The 21,438-nt window shown below is 44.3% G+C and overlaps 1 protein-coding gene across 3 annotated transcripts in view; it reads left to right on the forward strand.

The window, feature by feature from the left end:
• Window positions 1–21,438, forward strand: part of PRICKLE2 (prickle planar cell polarity protein 2) — a 338,377-nt gene that overhangs the window by 162,115 nt on the left and 154,824 nt on the right. Inside the window, exon 1 of one of the 3 annotated variants that reach the window (XM_043885878.1) lies at window positions 1,012–3,308. The exons of the other annotated variants lie outside the window; for them this stretch is intronic. The gene's annotated coding sequence lies outside the window, so the exon portion shown is untranslated. Of the gene's footprint in view, window positions 1–1,011; window positions 3,309–21,438 lie in introns of those variants that run through there. 3 annotated transcript variants of the gene reach the window in all.

Here is a 21,438-nt window from a genome sequence, read left to right on the forward strand (position 1 = left end):
TTATGCCTGTGTTTTGTAATTTTCTATCACAAGCTCATGCTTTGAAGGGTCAGATGTAGCCCAGGTTACAGAACTGACTCTGCAGGAAAATTTTTCATTCGCTTCTGTGGGGAGTTCTCGGCATATCGTGAATGGGACCAAGCTTTATATTAATTGTTCAGTTGGAGTTTGCTGATGCTCACTTTAATTGTTCCTATTCCACTCTGAAGAAAGGCATAGGCTGAGGGCTTCTAATTCTCAACTTAAATGTTTCCCTCCTGCTCAGACCACAGGGAGACAAGTTTCTTTGGGATGGTTGACAGTTTTTCTAATCTATTTGTTTACCAAGGGTGCAGCCCTCAGGGAGTGTTCCTGGTTTTCTGGAGGAGTCTCCTAAGAACTTCCTACTTCTGCTTGTTCCAAAGCCTCATCTTCTGTCCTACATGGGTATTCAAATCCTAGCCCCTAGGGAACCAAGACAGACTGTTCTCCTGTTGCCAACTATCTTCCCTTCTGCCTCATATACCCAGCATGAATTTGAGTGTTCACCATTCTCGTTTTTAGTTACTTCTTTTTACTACCTGGGTACTCTCCTTTCTTAATTGTGAGTCAGCTAAGCCCTTAAAATAATTTTGGTTATATTTTATCTAGTGTATCTAGGGTCATTGAAGAGTTGGAATTTTCAGGCTGTCATCATTTACTATCTTGCCAGATCCAGGAGCTTATTACAAGCTCATGGTAAAATAATCAAGTAATACACGAAAATATATGGTGAAATAGCAGTCTCCTTCCCACTGTAGACCTGCTTAGTTCTCCAGCCACCTTGCCAAGAATAATAACCTTTACCATTTTCTTAGGCATAGTTCTAGAAACATTTTATGCACATACAGCATGCATATGTATATGTAACACATGCATGCATGCTTAGTCACTCAGTCATGTCCAGCTGTTTTGTGACCCGGTGGACTGTAGCCCGCCAGGCGCCTCTGTCCATGGGATTTCCCAGGCAAGGATACTGGAGTGGGAAACATTTCCTTCTCCAGAGGATCTTCCCAACCCAGGAATCAAACCTACATCACCTCTGTCTCCTGCACAGCAGGCGGATTCTTTCCATGCTGAGCAATTATGGAAGCCTATATAATACATGAAGATTTATTTAATCAAGCAGGGATATGTTTTACCTTCTGCACTGAACTTAGCAATATATTTTGAAGTTTATTGTTTATTAGTGCACTTAACTCTGCTTCTTTTGTTTCATGACTGTAGTATTCCAGAAATAGGTGTTCTATGATTTATTTTTCCATTTCCCCTATTTTTACTGGGTGATAGTTTTCAGTTATTGTGATATTATAAACTATGCTCCAATAAACATTCCTGAGCATATGTCTTTGCTGACTATACATCTAACATAATTCTGTTTGTATATTTTGCTCTGTCTCTCCCCCATGCTGTGATGGGGATTAATTTCCTGTGTCAACTGAACTGGGCCAAGGGATGCCCAGACAGTTGGTAACGTTAGTTTTAAGTGTGTCTGTGAGGCAGTCTCGGGAAGAGATTAGCTTTTAAATCAGTGGACTTCAGAAAGATTTCCCCTTCACCAGTGCGGGTGGGCATCTTCCAATCTGTTGAGGGTCTGAACAGAGCAAAAAGGTGGAGGAAAGATGAATTTGCTCTCTTTGCTTGAGCTGTGACTCCCACATTTTCCTGCTTTCGGACATTGGCACTCCTGGTTCTCGACTTTTGGACTGAGACCAGGACTTGCACCCCTGGCACCCAGTTCTCAAGCTTTTGTATTTGTCCAGCATGATAACACCAGCTTTCTTGATTCTCCAACAACGCACAGAATACAGACCATGGGACTATCTCATCTCTGTAACTCCATATAGGGTGCCAATTCCTATAATAAATCTCTGCATATCTATCTATACACCTTACTATATAGCTCTATAGTTCTATAGGTTCTATAGCTCTGGAAAACCTTCGTACACACCTCCACTCCCACTAGGAGGTGGTCACCTCAGCACCTTACATGAGGTCTGGCACTGAGCAGGTACAGAATTCACATCTGTTTCATCAATGACCATGCACTCACCAAGATGCCTAACCAGCAGGCAGATCATCCCAACCCCCAGGAATTATATTCCGATTTCAGAAACACCAGCTCTTGACTATCCAGTGGTCTGTAGCTGTTGATTGGGCATATACCTCCTAGTCTAGATTTGCACTAACACCATCATTACAACAACCCCATGAGATTTCATGATCATGCTTTACAAACAAGGAAACTGAGGCACAGGTTCCATAACTTGTAAGAGGCTGAGACTACAATGGAAACAGCTGGCCTCTTGAATATCACCTTTTAATTCACATTTGTCTTGTCACAGCAAACATGAGATGTGTCAGTGTTCATTCCTTCGTTTATTCGTTCATTTGTTCCATCAACAAATATTTACTGAGAGCTCACAGTGTTCCAGGCAGGAGGTAGGTAACACAGTGTGGTGAGAGATGGAGACACCCCTGCAGTGGTGGAATTTACAGTATAAAGGGAGAGACAGATTAAGCAAAAAACAGTGAATGTGTGATGAGTGCCCCCAAGGTTGGGGGTGGGTGGTAATAGTGGGGAGAATTTGGAAGCACCTAGCTGGGAGTTCTTCCCAGTAATTAAGAGAGTCCCCAAATCTGTGATGAGTGGGATGAGCCTTGAAGGATGAGCAAGATGGGAGGGGTAAAGGCCAAGAGGCAGTCTGTTCCCCGCCTTCCTCCTGTGCTCTGCCCTACAGCGGAATTTGGCTTTTGCTGCCCCTGCCAGCGCTAGGGACCTCCACAGAGCAAGGGCCAGAGCGCCTGTGTCCTTCTGCTACCGAAAGTGGCCCGTACCCCATTCCCTACCCCCATCAGCCTTTTCTAATTTTAAAGCAGTAGCTCCCTTGATTGAAATCTCAATTTGGGAACAGGCCTAGGATTGGCCTGTAGCTCGGAATTCTCACCAATAAGCGCCACGGTAGGTGGGGAGGCGTCCCTTTAAGCAGCGGGGAGGCAGCCTGGAGAGCTTGAAGCGTCTCTCTCCGGGACCTGAGAGGTTTTCCTGCATCCGGAGCTGTGCAGGGAGCAGCTGCCGAGCCCCGGGAATGTCACCTCCCTCGCGTGGAGCCCCTGCAGGGCCCCCTTTGGCTCCGGGTGGTTGGCGGCGGACGCCCCACTGGGCTTCTTAGCCACAGCCGCATCCCCTGGCCCGGGTCTGCGGCCCCTTCCCACCCCCACCCCCCCCCAACCCCCTTAGTTCCCGGTGGTGGAGGCCCCGCAGCAGCAGAGATGCAAGGCTGAGCCGGGTAAGTGGCGCCCGAGGGCAGGGGTGCCCAGAGGGGGTGTGTGTGCTTCTGGTGAAGACCAGGAAGAGGGGCCTTAAAGTGGGACAGTAACCTCTGGGAGAGATGCGCCGAGCAGCACAGACACCGGGGAGGTCAGGAGCTCCGGGAAGGGGACCTTGGGATCTTTTTGATAGGAGCGTCTCCCAGCCTTTGCGCACTCGGTTAACCAACAATAGTAACAGTGCCAGGAGTCGCAGACCCTGTTACTGTGTTAGGACTGCTTTGGTGGAAACATTTAAACTTCCTGAACTTGCTTTTTTTCAAGAGCCTTTAATCTCTTAACAGTTCATTTCCCTCAAATGTTGAAAATGTATGGATTGCTCCTGACCTACTTATTTATTTCTCTTAGATTCTCAAAAAATGTGTGATGTCTCCAGGAAGGTCTGGTTTAAAAGATGATGTATTTCTCCCCACGTTCCTATGGCTCGTTTTCCTAGAACTTTAAAAATATATATTGCTGTCCTTCTTGGTGAATTATCTGTAATGAAGCAGCTCAGAAATGTGTCCATTTATTCTCCCTGAATTGGGGGTGGAGGTGGGGGAGAGACCTCCCTCTCCTGGCCTTCCTAGGTGGAATAGAACAGTCTGTGGGATGGGGAAAGCTCCTGGGGGGAGTTTGTTAGAACCTCTGCTAGTCCAGGTTTGCAGAGTACCCTCTTGACTGCTGGGAGACTTCGTACTTAGTGAAGCCTGAGAGTCTGCAGATCTGGGGTGCCTAGGCAGCTGTATACTGGGAAATTTCCAAACCAAAATAGTCCATCGGGATTGGAGTGGGGGAGGGGTAAGGTTTATTTAAAAGATGCATTTTGAGCTTCCTCCTTATCCCCAGTCTGTTTTTCCTGAGGTACACATGAGCAAACTTGAAAGCCTGATGCAGAGGGCCGGAGGGGGCGGGAATGGGGTGGTAGTGTGTGTGTGTGTGTGTGTGTGTTTAATTGAAGACGAGGCTCCTGGAAGAAATGCCTTCCCCAAATGAAGCATAGTCTGATGCATGAATTGCCAAACTCCATTTCCTCCCATATTAAATTATTTTGGCTTAGAGCAGCCTTCATTTTGCTGGACTGGACTGGCCTTCATTTGCAGTTGTTTAGGTGTTGTGAATCATTTGTATACTTTGGGTTCCTTGCCTTCTGCAAACAGATGTTTTTAGCTGCGCAACTAGTTGAGTAATTAGAGAGATGGACACGGCCCTGTATGTACAGACAGAACACATACCGCTTGGGGAGGATTTGGACCTTTCCTTTTTCAAATCATCAATTGCCAAACCCTCCCAGCCGTTGGGCAACTCAGATAAAGGTGTCAAGTGAGCTGAGCAGTGAAGAATTTATATGTGCAGCTAACTCTGCTCGTCCTGCAATAAAACATCTTCCCATGGGGCCAAAAACTGGGGGGTGGGGGGTGGGGAAGGCTTATAAAAATGATCCTGTGTTCTCAGTCACTGACTCCCCAGCTCTCCCTGGATTTCTGAGAACCTGCCAGGAGAAACTGTTGACTGGGTGGAAGTTTCAAGAAACTCAGAACAGAAATCAGCACAAGCCCTCCTTGAGCGACTTTTATTTCTGTTTGGAGGAAGGGAACACTTTGTTAGAATAACAAATCGTGGCTGCTTTTCAAGAGCAGAAAACAGTTCGTGTTCCGAAGGCAGATTCATTTTTAAGAGTGTGAATCATTTGGTTTAGGTTTTTTGCTTTTTTTTTTTTTCCTCTTGCGGTGGAGGCTTGGAGATGATTAAATGTCTTGTCTGCAGGAAATTACCAGGAGATTTGAGTATTTTCCCGGATCAGGCTCAGATGGTACACAGCTTTGGGTATAATACAAGAAAGCTCTGTTACCAGGCAATCCTTCTGCAGTGATACCCTTCACCTCTCCCAGCCTGTCAAGCTTCTTGCTCAACAAGCCTTTTCTTTTTTTTATTTTTATTTTTGGGGGTTTTTCCTCCATTTAAGAAACTGAAATAACTTGCTCAGTCCCTCCATGAGCTTTTTAAGACAGTTTTATCAAGCCTGCTTCCCCGTTGGCCTCCTCCCATTAGCCTTCGCAGGAAAAGCTCTTGGCTCTTTTCCCCAAGATTTCCTTTAAGCCTGGCTTGTTATCCTCAGGGACACAGATGTCTCAAGGAATGAGAGAGGCAGAGATCTGAACTAGTGCTTACCAGTTTGGTGGTGGTGACATTTATGGTCTTTGTAGAGCTGTTTGCCGAGAAGGCAGGATGGTTCTGTGTTGGGTTTACCCCTGAAGCACTTCAGTAAAATGAAGAATGAGCAATTAAATGCTGGCCAGGGATAACCACAAGGTCCAAGGCTTTGTGTAGTGTTTACAGAAATCTGCAGTTTCTGATAATCTTAGAGATGCTCTGCTCCCCAAGCTAGTTTTATGAATCTTTTCTGAAAGGCACCTGGTCTTGTGAAGCACCTCTTAGCTGTATAATCAAATAGGAGCGCTCTGGGTGAATAGAAACTCAGCGTGATACCCTGAGGTCAGTGAGAGGAAGCAGAGGGACTCTCCCCCAACCCCCCCCCCCCCCCAGCTACTAAAACACAGTGGTAATCCTAGTTGAATATAATGAAACTTTATGGAAATTGCATGGAGAATTTCCCAAAAAAGTTGTTTTTTTTTTTTTTTCCCCCTCAAGATCTAAATGACAAAGGATTCTTTCCCAGTATACTTAGCATTTGATTGCCATGCAGTTTTTTTCCGGGGGGGGGGGGGGGGTGTTGCGGAGGGTGATGTTCTCTTTTTATACCCTGCTGCTCTGTGTGACAAGCAGAGGAAGACTCATTTTTTGCAAAGATTTCTATCTGGGTGTCTTCCAGAAGATATAGAAGATGGACGGGCAGTGGAGGGAACAGACAGATGCAGGTACTGTGGAACTCGGTGTCGGGGAAAACTCATGTATGATTTCCCTGCAAGTGTAGCCCAAAGGCCTCTGAGAATTGCCTCACGATTGACTTTTAGTAGTCAGCTTGCATACAGCAATCATACCCATTACAAGAGTCTCCCTCCTTATGAAGCACCTTTCCGGGCAAGATGCCAAACATCAGGGAGTGTGTAAGTGACACTGCTTATCACACCTCTGAAAGTTTGCCTTGTGCTGCTTTTTCTTTAAAAAAAAGTGACCACTTGATTTCTTAGTCACATCTACAAAAGATCCCTCTGTATTCACCTTGTAAGGTATAGTTTGGGCGAGGCAGAAAAGGAAAGACGACCTCAACAGAAGTAGGTTACCTTTATTCAGGCAAGGAGGGGCAACAGTCGGCTTAACGACCAGGCTGAGTGCTGAGAGGGATCAGGGAGGCTTCATACTTAGAGGGAGGTTTGTGGAAGCGATAAGGGAAACGTTAATCAGGCGGGATATTTTGAGTATTCTTTTGTTGAGATGACATTTGTAGTTGGGCAGGGGGTGATAAGTCTTCTGGGCAGGTGTAGGGGGTGGAAGGTTTCTGGACAGGGGTTGATAAGTCCCAGACAGATGCAATTGGCCTGGAGCATCAGGGTGGAACTAAAGTTCTGTTTTGTTTTCTCCAAAGTTAGATGATTCAGGAAGGGGCCTTTGAGACTGTTGTTCTCTTTTCTAGGCCCAAAAGACTCCTTCACACCTAGGCTGTTATAACTACAGAAACTTTAATGTTTCCAGGGATTGGGGCTTTCTTTAGGGTTTTGAGGATTAATGATTATCAATTGAGTTAGATTTCAGATAAAGTCTGATTTTGAACCTCGGTTTGTCTAGCCTAGAGAAAAGGTCTCATATTAACATGTTAAAATTGATGATGGCAATAAGTAGCTGTTATCTTGCTGAGTCTTTGCCAAGCACAGAATACCATGTCTTACCAAGCTTTCTTAGACTCTGATGCATGAGAATACCCTTCAGAGAGTCTGTTTCTCAGGGTCTCAGGAATGACCTAGAAATCTGTGTTAAGAAGCATCTCAGGTGCGTCCTTGGACTCTGCCTGGGGACACACTTGGCTTTTCATTTATTATCCTTTAAAATCTTGACAGTAAGCCCGGCAAAGTAGATGCGGTTATCATCTCTGTTTCACAGATGAGGAAGCATAGGCTCAGAGAGGTTCAGTAACTCCTCTGGGTCACAGAGCTACCACGTGGGACTTAAAACCCGTGACTGTCCAAACTCAGTGTCCTTGGAGCTCACGCTAATCTTAACAGTTTGGATCTAGTGACTCCTCCCCCGACTCTGTGCCACACCCTTTCCTGCCAGGACATCAGAGGTATGTGCTGGGTGGCTGCAATCCACAAGGACCCCTTGTGGCCAAATGTAGGGAGGTTGCATGGGGTGTAGGGATTCATGATCATCGTGGAGGAGCGTCTGGCTCATTTGCCTTCAGTTCTCTAACTGCTGGGCCAAGACAACAAAAGGTCAGATTGAGTACTTTGGAGGTGAGGTGCTTTTCAGCCCCGCAGCTTTTGGAATCCTTGCGGCATCTCTGTGTCCTTCAGGGGCTTCTTCCACATTCCCCAGTGTCTCTTCTTTCTTTCTCTCCAGACACTTCCTTCAGGCTCTTCCCATGACTGTTCACAGTTCAAACGCCCAACAGGGCTGAAGCCTTTTCCTATTGCCTGTAAGCTGAGCCCACACGGAACCCCTCTTTTTCCTCCATCTTTTGCATAAACTAACCCCCTCCCCTCAAATAGATTCCTGCAGAAAGCAAATACCAAGGGAAGGTTGTAAAGAAAGGAGCAGAGGCGAGGAGGAGCTTCATTTTCCATCTTCTACTTGATTCCCCCTTGGCCTGACCTGACCTGATTTCTCTTGCCCCTGGGCTCATGGACCGGGGCTGATTTGCACTTGCTTAATTGCTGCAGGACTGTGATACAGGGCAAACCACTTAACCTCATGCACTTTGCCTCCATTATCTGTAAAATGGAATTTCATGTCAACCCTTTCTCCTTTGGCTTCTAGTGACATAACGTCTGTGAGAACACTTCAGACTTTGTTCAGGCACATTTTGAAGCCATGATCCCATTGCCTTCTAGCAGTGGTTCCCCTACAGTGTCCTAGGAAACACCTGTATGGCGAATGGTTCTTCTAAACAAGAAAGCAAAAACATGGTTCCATGTGTGTTTGGAAGACACAATACCCTATAACTCTCTTCTGAGGCATCACAATTCATACTAGCATATTCAAGGCTCTGAGCCCTGGAGTAGGGAAACCAGTTTTAACTATGACTTTGCACCTTCACTTATAGCTCAATTGGTAAAGAATCCACCTGCAATGCAGGAGACCTGGGTTTGATCCCTGGGTTGGGAAGATCCCCTGGAGAAGGGAAAGGCTACCCACTCCAGTATTCTGGCCTGGAGAATTCCATGGGCTGTGCAGTCCATGGGATCACAAAGACTTGGACACAACTGAGTGACTTTCACTTCACTTCACTTTGTACCTTCCCTGCTAATGTGACCCCAGAACCCCTTTTGTAGCCTGACTCACAAACATACTGCAAATGCACTTGGGGCAAATCTGTTACACATCAGGATGCCAGCTATTCTCTTTAGTAGCCTTTAGACAAGTGAGGAAAGGTATACCCATTTGAATGCAGAGTTCCAAAGAATAACAAGAAGAGATAAGAAAGCCTTCCTCAGTGATCAATGACAAATAGAGGAAAACAATAGAATGGGAAAGACTAGAGATCTCTTCAAGAAAATTAGGGATACCAAGGGAACATTTCATGCAAAGATGGGCACAATAAAGGACAGAAATGGTATGGACCTAACAGAAGCAGAAGATATTAAGAAGAGGTGCAAGAATACACAGAAGAACTATACACAAAAGATCTTCACAACCCAGATAATCATGATGGTGTGATCACTCACCTAGAGTCAGACATCCTGGAGTGTGAAGTCAAGTGGGCCTTAGGAAGCATCACTACGAACAAAGCTAGTGGAGGTGATGGAATTCCAGTTGAGCTATTTCAAATCCTGAAAGATGATGCTGTGCAAGTGCTACACTCAATATGCCAGCAAATTTGGAAAACTCAGCAGTGGCCACAGCACTGGAAAAGATCAGTTTTCATTCCAATCCCTAAGAAAGGCAATGCCAAAGAATGCTCAGACTACCACACAATTGCACTCATCTCACATACTAGCAAAGTAATGCTGAAAATTCTCCAAGCCAGGCTTCAACAGTATGTGAACCGTGAACTTCCAGATGTTCAAGCTTGTTTGAAAAAAGGCAGAGGAACTAGAGATCAAATTGCCAACATCCATTGGATCATCAAAACTCTAAGAATTCCAGAAAAAATCTGCTTTATTGACTATGCCAAATCCTTTGACTGTGTGGATCAAAACAAACTGGAAAATTCTTCAAGAGATGGGAATACCAGACCACCTGACCTGCCTCCTGAGAAATCTGTATGCAGATCAAGAAGCAACAGTTGAACTGGACATGGAACAACAGACTGGTTCCAAATAGGGAAAGGAGTACGTCAAGGCTACATACTGTTGCCCTGCTTATTTAATTTATATGCAGAGTACATCATGAGAAACGCTGGGCTGGAGGAAGCACAAGCTGGAATCAAGATTGCTGGGAGAAATATCATGAACCTCAGATATGCAGATGACACCACCCTTATGGCAGAAAGTAAAGAACTAAAGAGCCTCTTAATGAAAGTGAAAGAGGAGAGTGAAAAAGTTGGCTTAAAGCTCAACATTCAGAAAAGTAAGATCATGGCATCCGGTCCCATCACTTCATGGCAAATAGATGGGGAAATAGTGAGAAACTTTATTTTTTTGGGCTCCAGAACCACTGTAGATGGTGATTGCAGCCATGAAATTAGAAGATGCTTACTCCTTGGAAGAAAAGTTATGACCAACCTAGACAGCATATTAAAAAACAGAGACATTACTTTGCCAACAAAGGTCTGTCTAGTCAAAGCTTTGATTTTTCTAGTAGTCATGTATGGATGTGAGAGTTGAACTATAAAGAAAGCTGATCACCGAAGTATTGATGCTTTTGAACTGTGGTGTTGGAGAAGACTCTAGAGAGTCTCTTGGACAGCAAGGAGATACAGTCAGTCCATCCTAAAGGAAATCAGTCCTGAATATTCATTGGAAGGACTGGTGCTGAAGGTGAAACCCCAATACTTTGGCCACCTGATGCAAAGAACTGACTCATTTGAAAGACCCTGATGCTGGGAGTGATTGAAGGCAGGAGGAGAAGGGGATGACAAAAGATGAGATGGTTGGATGGCATCACTGACTCAATGGACATGTATTTGAGTAAGCTCCGAGAGTTGGTGAGGATAGGGAAGCCTGGCATGCTGCAGTCCATGGGGTACAAAGAGTCGGACACGACAGAGCAACTGAACTGAACTGAGACAAGTCATTCCCTTTCTGAATCTCACTTTCCTTCTCTGTGAAATGGGAATACAGAAGGTCCCCTAGATACAGATGAGTTCCCTTCCAAGACTGCATTCCTAAGTCCAATTTGTTCAGAAGTCCAACGAAGTTAACCTAGGTACCCGACTAACACAATTGGCTATATGGTAGTAGTAGGTTTGCAATACTTTTCACACAAATAATACATATAAGAAAGCAAACATACAGAAACATAAAGAAATTTTTAATCATGCAGTACAGTACCTTGAAAAGCACAGTAGTATAGTACAACAACTGGTGTACAGGGCTGGCATGGAGTGAACAGGCAAGAAGAGTTACTGATGGGAAGAGGGAGACGAGCTGGGAGATGGTAGAGTTGAAAGGTCATTAACAATAGGGGACAGAGGGCCAGCTGCAATTTCACTCATGCCTGATGTTGACACAATACATGTTCGAATGTTTGAAAGTTCGTAACTTGAAGGTTCGTATGTACAGGACTTTCTGTAATGGTGAGACCTGCGTTACAGAGTTTGGGGTACTCTGTAGGGTAAATAAACTAATAGATGCAGGAATCACCTTCCACTGGCCAGGAGCATTTGCGTGAGGGCATCATTCCCTCCTTCCTGTGGTTTTCCCCTTCTTTCAGCAGACTTCTGTGTATCCTACTTGCGGCATCTCCCTCTTGCCTCAGTTTTCTTTGCTGCTCTCTTTCCTGAACTGCTCCTATCCTCCTCTCGTTCTTCTCCCTTTCGTCTTTATTTGCTCCCTTGCTGACATCATCCAGTCCATGGCTTCCTGCGATGACTTACCTCTTCAGCCTGGACCTCTCTCCTGAGCTCCAGACTTACTTGGACAACTCTTTTCTGAGCATCTTCATGAGTTGTTCAGTGATCTTCCCGAACCTGACATGTGAGAGCACAGCTGGAAATGTATTCTTCCTCAGCCTTTACCAGGGCAGCCAGTGGTGACCTCCAGCCACCCAGTTGTTTGAGCTACAAACTTTCGGCATCTTTGATCTTTCTCTTTTCACACACTCCCATGTCCAGTCTAGTGAAAACGAGTCTTTTCACCTCTCCCTCAAAAACAGATCCCACATTGGACATGGGAGAGGATGAGGGAAGCCTGATGGAAAGGGAACTAGAAGTCACTTCCTTGGGTACAAAAACTGCTTTACGTTCTTGGTAGAGTGTGGGTTTCATGAGTATGGGCATCTGTCAAAATGAATCAGACTCTGCATAGAGGATACGTGTTTTGCTGTAGGTAAATTACACCTCAGTAAGCAATATGACAGAAAAGATGTTTATCCCCAATGCAACATGGCTCACAGTCTCTACAGGCACAACTTTATATAGGCGACCGTTGTTTCTCACTTTGATTACTCAGTAACCTTCCCAAATACCTACTGTTTTTAAAGCTTAAATCAGTTCTCACCCTTCCCCTGTGTAACAGCTTCCATCAGCTTCCCATCCAATAAGAACACAATCCAAACACTTTACCATGAACTTTGAGATGCCTCCCTCTTCCTCACAATCTTAGCAAAGCCTGACCCTAGTCTGCCTCTGCAAGGACACCTTCCTCCCCAAACAGTCATCCCCATACTCCAGCCCCTCTGGCCCTTCACATCCAAGGTCCTGCCTGCCTCTAGGCCTTTGTACTTGCTCTTCTTCCTGCCTGGAATGCCCTTCCTCTAGAACTTGGCCTGGCTAACAGCTTCTCATCATCAGCATCCTCAGCTTAAATGTCATTCTGCCAAGATGACGACCTACCTGGCTTTGCTTTACTACTCCCACCCTGCAACTCACTGTGTTTCTCTTTGCCGTATCATGTTCTTTCTTTTTGTCCAGAGCATTTCTCAAGGTATAGAATATTTATTTTTCTTGGTGACTACTGTCTGCCTCTCCCTAAATCCCTGACTGGCAGAAACTGTGTTACTCAATGTCCATCCTCAGTGTACAATTCGCACCACCTTGTAGGGGCTCACAGAGCTGCCTAACCATGACCTTGCTCAGGGTCTGACACAGAAACTTCAAGAAAATTGTTACTTAAAATAGTTTGTTCAAGTACTTAATATAGATTGTTAAATTAAGAATATTTTTATTACTGTTCTCAACTCCTTCCTTTTAGGGGATGGAGGTATGACTGATAATCTTCATAGCCTCATTGATTCCATGTACTTAATGTTTCTAATTTTCAGATCTCTTTTTTTAAACTATAAAAGAAGGTCAGTGATAGTTACCCCTTGTGGAAGTCTGTATACCCAGCTGAGAAAGGTGTTCTTCCAGTAGGAGTGAGGCATCCGTGTTTCATCACCTTCTAAAATTGCATCCCCAGCTAATGGTTTTCTTTGAAGACCCCGAGCTTCTGAACTTTCCTGCTGGGAAAGTTTGATCAGATGCAGCTGCTGCTCTGGGACTTCACTCAGGATGCAAAGATTTAAAAAATCAACTGCAGTTTCCATGAATGGCTTTGGAACTCAGATGGCAGTAAATGCATGTATATTTTAATTCATTGGAGAAAATTATGCCCAGAGAACAAAGATTAGACTGTATGTAGTGTGCCCCAAACCCTCCCCTCCCTGCTCCCAAAGACTCTCACCATCGTTGCTGAAGTTCTGGTTTAAAAATCAGAGCAAAGGTTGTGCATTCTAGAAATGGAGGTGGAGGGGGGAAGTCAATAAATATTGGTGGGCATGAGAACATCCTTTTGGGGCAAGAAGAAAATAACACAGATGTTTCTGAAAACCCACAAGCCGTGGTTTGTTTATTTGGATTGTCTATTGAGTTACTAGGACAGGAACAGTACATAGATCTTATTTGCCTGGAGCTCTGGTTATAAGGACTAGAGGACCCTATCAGAGCTTGGGGGATTGTGCTGTGATTGATTAGCAATGTCTGCCATGGGCAAGACCCATGTCTGGTCTTACACATAAAGAACTGTTAGATTTTGAAGGCCCTGTGGAGGTCATCCAGTCCAGCTCTTGATCTGATAACTACTATGCTGTGGTGGTTGTTGCTGTTCAGTCATTAAGTCGTGTCCATCTCTTTGCGACTCCGTGGACTGCAGCTCAGCGGGCTTCCCCGAGCTGCATTGTCTCCTTGGAGTTTGCTCAAACTCCTGTCCACTGAGTCAGGGATGCCATCCAACCATCTCATCCTCTGTGCTTGGGAGGCTTAAAAAAAGTAATCATGAACTTGGCAAAGTAATAACTCTTAATTTTTTAGGCCTTTGTCCCCTCGTGGGTATCATTGGTGTTGTCAGCATGGCATACTGCAGATCTTCCCTAGGACTGCTCACTGGGATCTTCCTGTGAAGTTTGGAAACTTCTGCATCACTATATCCCCTTCTCCAGGAAACATAAAGCACAACAAATATACTAAAGGTCTTGAGAAGTCCAAGTGTAAAGAAACCTGTCTGAGGTTAATTCCCACCCCTGTGTGATCTCAGGATGCTTCTCGGGGACTCCTGTGGCCATCTTATAAAATATTGTTTACACGATGGTGTATGAATGCTTAGTTAAGGCAGAGTATGTTCATTTTCTATGGCTGCTTTACCAAATTTCCATAAATTGCCTGGCTTAAAGCAGCAGTTTATCCTCTCATTGTTCTGGAGGTCAGATGTTTGAAAACCGATGTGTTGGCAGGGCCATACTCCCTCCAGAGGCTCTGGGAGAGAATTCATTCTTTGCCTCTTCCAGGTCCTGACACTGCCAGCAGCCCTTGGTGTTCCTTGGTTTGTGGCCACATCACTGTAATATCTGCTTCCATCTTCACATTGTCTTCTCCTCTATGCGTGTGTTACATCTCTCTCTTCTGCCTTTCTTTAATGAGGACGCATACACACTATCATTTAGGACCCAACCAGATGAGCTGGGATAATTTTCTCCTTTCAAAATCCTCATTTAATTAAATCTGCAAGGACCCTTTTTCCAAATAAGGTAGCATTCACAGGTTCTAGCACCTAAGACATGGACATATTTTTAGGGAGACAGTTTTCAACCCTCCAGGGGCATGTTGACTCAAAAGTCAGGAGACCTGAATCCAGGTCTCATTTTGCCAAGAGCTTTCCCTGACTTGCACCCCATCCATATGCTTAAATCAGGTCAGGGTGTATGTCTTTACCCCTCAGAACCTCAGTTTCCTCCACTGTAAAATGGGATGTCATTGCATATACTTTATAGTTTTATTATAGAGATTAATACTTGTACAGTGTTTGGCACAGGTGAACAGTGAGTAAACATTAGTTTATTACTATAATTATATATATTTGCTATTGTTACAGCTACTAACATTATTATTGTATCCCTTCTCTTTGAACCTTATGGTGAAATGAATTTATGTGCGTGTCTCATCCCTGAAATATCCAGGGCTTCTTTGAAAACTAGCAAACTATGATCCCCTATCTGTTAGAGGTCACATTGTATGTTTTGAATCTTTTCAAATGAACATATCCTATGCTTATAAAGGGAACACAGCCCCGTCACCAGCACACAGATTAAGAATAAAACATCACCAGTGCCAGAGTGGCCTCTCCTGCCATCCTCTTACCACTGACCCCTACCTTCCTTCCAGCGTGATAGGTTTTGCCTGTTTTTGTACTTGACTCTAATGGAATCATACTCTCTTTGTATCTGGATTTTTTTCCATTCAACATTCTGTTAGTGAGATTCAGTCATTTTGTTGTATGTGGTTGTAGATCATTCATTATAATTGTATAGAATTCTGTTTTTAAGTAAATCATAATATATCCATTCCATTCCCCCCACCTCCCCGTGGGCATTTGGTTAGTTTTTAGTTAGAGGCTATTACAGAGAATGCTGCAAGAGACATTCAGATATATCCTCCTGGGGAACATTTAGTGCTGAGACAAAATGCATGATAACTGTTACTCAGAAACTCTCTCCCCCATCTCCCATTCCAACTGCCTGCTTCAGATTCTTTGCAACATGAATAACTCATAACCAGGGGTCACGGATGATCTAAAGGAGCTGATCCCTTTCCCGGGCTTACCCAGCACCTCCTAAGCCGTTGGCGAAGCCTCTCTTTCCTTGATGTGTTGAAATCTTTTGAACCTCCACACTTTCCAGAGTGCTTTCCCTTGGCCTGCCTTCCAGGGGGCTGAGCCTGGATGTGGTGATTCGAAAGAGTCAACACCACAGACAAGGCTCTGTCTCCCAGCGTCCCACTCGGGGCCACCTCATTCAGCTACTCACGCCCCCATGCCAGCGCCAAGCCCTTTCTTCCCAGTGAGGGCCGCGTGAGTCCCTTTCTTCCCCATCTGCCTCCGCTGCACTTGTCCTGCACCTTCATTTCATACTCCCAAGCCTGGTATTTGAAACAACTCAAACTCTTAGAGATTAGAGCATGTCCAGCTGAAGGTTGGGGGTAGAAGGGTGGAGAAAGGAGCAGACGCAGACTGGCTGAGCAATGTGTGCATGAGCCAGAAACTTGGCTCCATTGCCCAAAAAGGCTGGGAGATGCCAGTTTAACTCAACCATGTAATTTTCCTTTTGTTGCAGAAGGTTGGAACTCATGTTTTAACTGCTCCACGAGAGGCTCTTCCTAATGCCCGGATTGAATCTGGTCACGATTGAAGCATTACTACCATGTGGCGAATGGTGGAATCATACATGTGACTTTGCCCAAGGTTCCATTTGTTGGCACCAGATGGGCAAGTTACACCAGTCACATCTGGAGTTAGGTGGGGAAATGTAGGAAGGATAGCAGGCCCAGTTACCAAAACATTCTAGAGAGATGTCAATGAAATTAGCCTTGTCTTATCCCTTTGTGTTACTCACTGTGTCTCTTTTTTGGTTAGGTGGCCTTAAAGATACATGTCTATGACTGGTGGAGTGGGAAATAATATACTGTGTCTTTGTTATGCTTGTTATGTTTATTTTTTATTGCCTGGTGACCAAGAAGTATCAAAGAAATTGGAGATGCTTGGGAAGGGTGAGGTTAACTGGAAGATTTTTTTTTACTAAGTCAACAAAGAATTAAGCCATACTTTTCCATAGGGTTATAATATCTTGTGAAAAGGAACAAATAATAGAGTAACTTCAGTGCCAAGCTTTTTAGGAGATTTAATTGTAATAATAGCTGTCATTAATTGAGCATTTTCTGTAAGATTAGCAGTGTATTTAGAACTTGTCTATATCATTGGTCAACAGATGTTTTCTGTGAAGAGACAGATAGTAAATATTTTACATTTTGCAGGACAAGGCAAAATCAAGGACAGTTTGTAGGTACTTAATGAATGAAAAAGCAGATTTCCACTACATTTTTTATTGAAAAATTCAAAATATGATAACAGATGAGTATAACTTTTTCATAATACAGGTGTACTAATGAAAAGGATAGAATTCTTTTTTGAGCCGGTGGGGATTAGAGTTATCATTTCCTCTCAGATTGATTGCAAGTATTCATCTCTAAAAATCACTCTTAACTCCTGAGCCACACAAAAACAGGTGGTGGACTGGATTTGGCCTGCAGGGTATAGTTCTATTTACATTATTGCTGAGCTTTATTTATCAGTAATGATGAAGCTGATCTGCACAGAACCGAGAAAACCTTACCAGTGGCATAGATTAGTTGGCATGTATTTCTCTCCCCGTGAAAGGAATTTATAGAGATGGATGTACAGGGCTGGTCTGGGAGTTTCACTACGTCAGAGAGACCTAGGCTTCTCTTTTCCAGCCCTGCTAACCTCAGGATATGTTTCTGTTCCTCAGGGTCATTCCGCTGTCCCAGCTGCTGCACCACATCTGTATTCCAGACAGCAAAACACAAAGGGAGAAAAAAATGACTATCTCCTCTTTCTTTTTTTAATCTCTTGGGGCTTTTCTTTGAAGTATAGTTAATGTAGAACATTATGTTAGTTTCAGCTGTACAGCAAAGTGATTCAGTTATACACACACATACAAACATACATTCTTTTCCAGATTGCTTTCCATCAGAGGTTATTATAAAATACTGAGTATGGCTCCCTGTGCTATGCAGTAGGTCCTTGCTGGCTATCTGTATTATATGTAGTAGTGAATCCAGAACTCCTAATTTATCCCCCCTCCCTCCCGCATCTACTGTATTTTAAGGAGATTCTCCAAGTCCCACCCAAGCCCACTGTCATCTTCTTGGCCAGAACCTGGTCATGTGACCACACAGCTCTGCAGAAGAGGCGGGACAATGTAGTGTCTCCTCAAGCTGTTAATGTGCATAGACAATGGTTGCAATCCTGTTCCGGAGGGGGCAGGAGAGAGGCTGGGACAAGTGTATATAACAGGCAGGAAGAGAGCATTGGAGAGATGAGCATCTTCCCCAAGGTCTTGTGGGAGCAGACTGGATTTGAACGGGGTCAGCCCAGCCTCCCCTTCACTTCTCCCTCTCCTGTGTCTGCCCTTAAGCTTTGCCAGGAGGAACACATGCACAAGTTTAGGAGTGAGGTGATGGGTGATTTTTACCCTTGCTCCTTCCAAAGACATTCCCAGGGTACCTATAAGGAAAAATGATGACCGTCATCCTTCAGTGGAGAGCCCTTTGAAGGCTGGACCAGGTCACATGGCTGTAGTTGAAGCCTAAGCCGAGCCTCCTACCTCACCCTAAACATGAGTGCATACCTGGAGATTCTACCAAACCGTCTGTCCATCACAGAGGCCAGGAAGCAAGAGCAGCGACCAACCCACTGAGGCATGCACCCAGAGAGGACCCTGGCAGACCCTGCTGTAAGCCCACCGACCTACCATACTGCATGAAAGCAAGGACGTGGCAGTGAGGAAACAGTGCCTGGATTTGTGGCTCCTTAAAGTGACCCTTCTCACTGCTCTGGCTGAGAATTTAGCCAACAGGTTCACAGCTTCTCAGGGTGAGTGGGAAGCTATGTATGAAGTTTCAGATACTTTCCACATACAGCATAAACTTCATACTGAGTACTTCATACTACCTATGTAGAAGGAATCTGAAGCTTCATATTTTTGTGTCTACATATTTATGTATGTATGCATATATAAATATGTGTATATGCATATATTTGTAGTATGTGGATATGGATATAGATAAAGATATGGGTATCCAGCTGAGAGAGAGCATTTGAGTGCTTAAGTCTGTTAATCACTAAGTTGTGTCCAACTCTCTGTGACCCCATGAACTGTAGCCTACCAGGCTCCCCTGTCCATTGGATTTCCCAGGCAAAAATACTTGAGTAGGTTGCCGTTTCCTCCTCCAGGGGATCTCCCTGAGCTAGGGATTGAACCCGGGTTCCCTGCATTGCAGACAGATTGTTTAACATCTGAGCCAACAGGGCCTAGTATATTTGAGTGCTTGCCAGATGCCAAATCATTTCTCTCACTTAACGTCATAGTAGTCCTTTGGGGGTACCATCATCATCTCCATTTTAAAGATGAGTAAATACAGTATTGAGAGCTTAAATAATCTTATCTAAGACCACACAGCTAGTAACCTAGGCATTTAGACTTGAGATTTCACTTTCGATTCTGTTGTTCCTGATTCTAATACTGAAGGCACCCTATGAGATAAAAGCTGTAATAGCTTCAACAGAGCTCGTGGAATTACAAGGGGAGGAGTGATTCATTTTGACTTGGGAGGTATAAGGAAAGCTTCCCAGAGGGGGTGACATTTGATCTGGACTCAAAAACTGATTAGGGCCATGTGGGTGGGAAGGATGAAATCTGCTGAGACAAATTATTGTTGGCCAAAGATAGTATACCGGGCTTCCCTGGTGGCTCAGTGGTAAAGAATCTGCCTGCCAATGCAGAAGGTGTGGGTTCAGCCCCTGGGTTGGGAAGATTCCCTGGAGAGGGAAAGCGCAACGCATTCCAGTATTCTTGCCTGGAAAATCCCATAGGCAGAGGAACTTGGTGAGCTATAGTCCATGGGGTTGCAAAAGAGTGTGACATAGTGACTAAACAACAACAAAGATACTATATAATATCCTGTAATAATGACAACTAGCCCTGGTTGGTTAGGAGGTGAGAAGTGGATCTAGTGCCCTGTCTTCTGCACACCTTCCTCTGACTGTTACCATCACCCTAGAAATAGCTGATCCATATTCCTAAGGTCACTTCTTGTCTTGCTGTGTTTCAGGGTGGCCTGTCACACTAGGGGACAGGGGCAAAGCCTCTCTCCAAGTAGGTGACTTGCATTGAGTGTTGATGGCCTGGTATCAAATGGTTTGTTCCTCACTGTACTGTGTTCTTGACTCAGGTGAGTCTAAACCTTCTGTGTGTTAGAATGAAGGAATACATCTCATCAGTTAAAGAGGAGGTGGAAGTAGGTTTTAGTAATGAGGCTCCTGCGTAATCGCATCAGCAAGCTAAGGAGAGACCATTACATATTTTGTGGATTGTTGCATTGACATTTTCGCTGTGCCTCCTGTGGACTCTGGGACTCTCCAGAGAATGCAATTGTCTGTGGCCAAGCCAGAGGTGGGAACATTGGTTGCACCACAGCCTACACCCCTGTGATCAGGAGCCTCTGTCCATCTCAGGGCCCCAGAGAGATGCTGTTAATCACTGCAGGTTGCTCAGGGAGACTCTGTGGGAGATGCAGAGAGTGAGATGCCCAGGCCCTGAGGGAGCATCGGGTGCCCCACCTTGAAACGCCTCCTGTGAGACCAGCCAGCCTCACTGATGCACATTTCAAGTTGCCCTTCAGTTTTTTTTTTCTCAAGGCCACCGTTTCTCGAGAATTTTGTTTATGACTGTTTCTTACTTATTTGTGTTTTGTTGGAGTACAGTTGACTTACAATGTTAGGTGTACAGGAGAGTGATTTCAGTTATACATAGGTATACATACATATATATATATATATATATCTCCTCTTTCAGATTGCTTTCCCTTATAGGTTAGGTTATTACAAGATATTGAGTATAGTTAAACTGATAAACCATGGTAAGATGTAGATCCTTGCAGCTTTTTTCCCTCCTTCTCAGTTGAAAGGATTCTTCAAACGGAGCTGCATCCTCCTGGGTGATAGACTGCAGGTCTCTCATCAGCGGGGCCAGCATTTGTTCACCTTCCAAATAAGGCATGTTGTAGGTACTCTGGCCCCCAAGAGGTCTTGAGCTGGTCAAGGAGTCAATTATTATGCATTAAAAAGCAATTTGTCATCTAGTGTTGTGAACTCTTGTGTTATTTTTAGGCCCGTCTTTTAATTTATGTGGCGTGCAAGGACAGGGTTTCTCCCGTGAACTTCTGGAGGGTTCACGGAAGAATAACCAGGGTGAGGGTGAAGAGACTAGTGTGGGTAGGACTCTGAATAACTTTGTAATAATCCAAAAATTCAGTAGTTTGAAGCAAGGACTTTGGAGTCAAATAACACTTCAGATCCCAGCTCTGCAACTTTTCGTTTTTATGATGTTCACTGGGTTCCTTGCACCACTGAAGTTTCAGTTTCTTTACCTATAATGTGGACTAATTATAGTATCTACCTCAGCAAATGGCTTGGAGGACAAAATCAGATAATGCACATAAAGGCATTTGTGGAATACTTGGTACTTAGCAATTACTTCATAACTGATACCTTTATTATTATTTCTTGAACTTTTCATTTCAACCTAGAACTGTCTAACTTTTGAACTTTCTGTAAGGCCAGATGGGAGATGCATCTTGAATAATTAAAATATGGAAATCCAAACTGGAAAGTGTGAAAAAGAGGTCATTTAATCTAGGGGTTTGCATATTCTGGCCCTCTGGCCAAATCTAGCCTGCAGCTTTTTTTTTTTTTTTTTTTAAGTTTTCTTGGAACACATCCATGC

The sequence above is a fragment of the Cervus elaphus genome, chromosome 24 (genome assembly GCF_910594005.1).
Source record: "Cervus elaphus chromosome 24, mCerEla1.1, whole genome shotgun sequence".
Taxonomy (NCBI): Eukaryota; Metazoa; Chordata; class Mammalia; order Artiodactyla; family Cervidae; genus Cervus; species Cervus elaphus.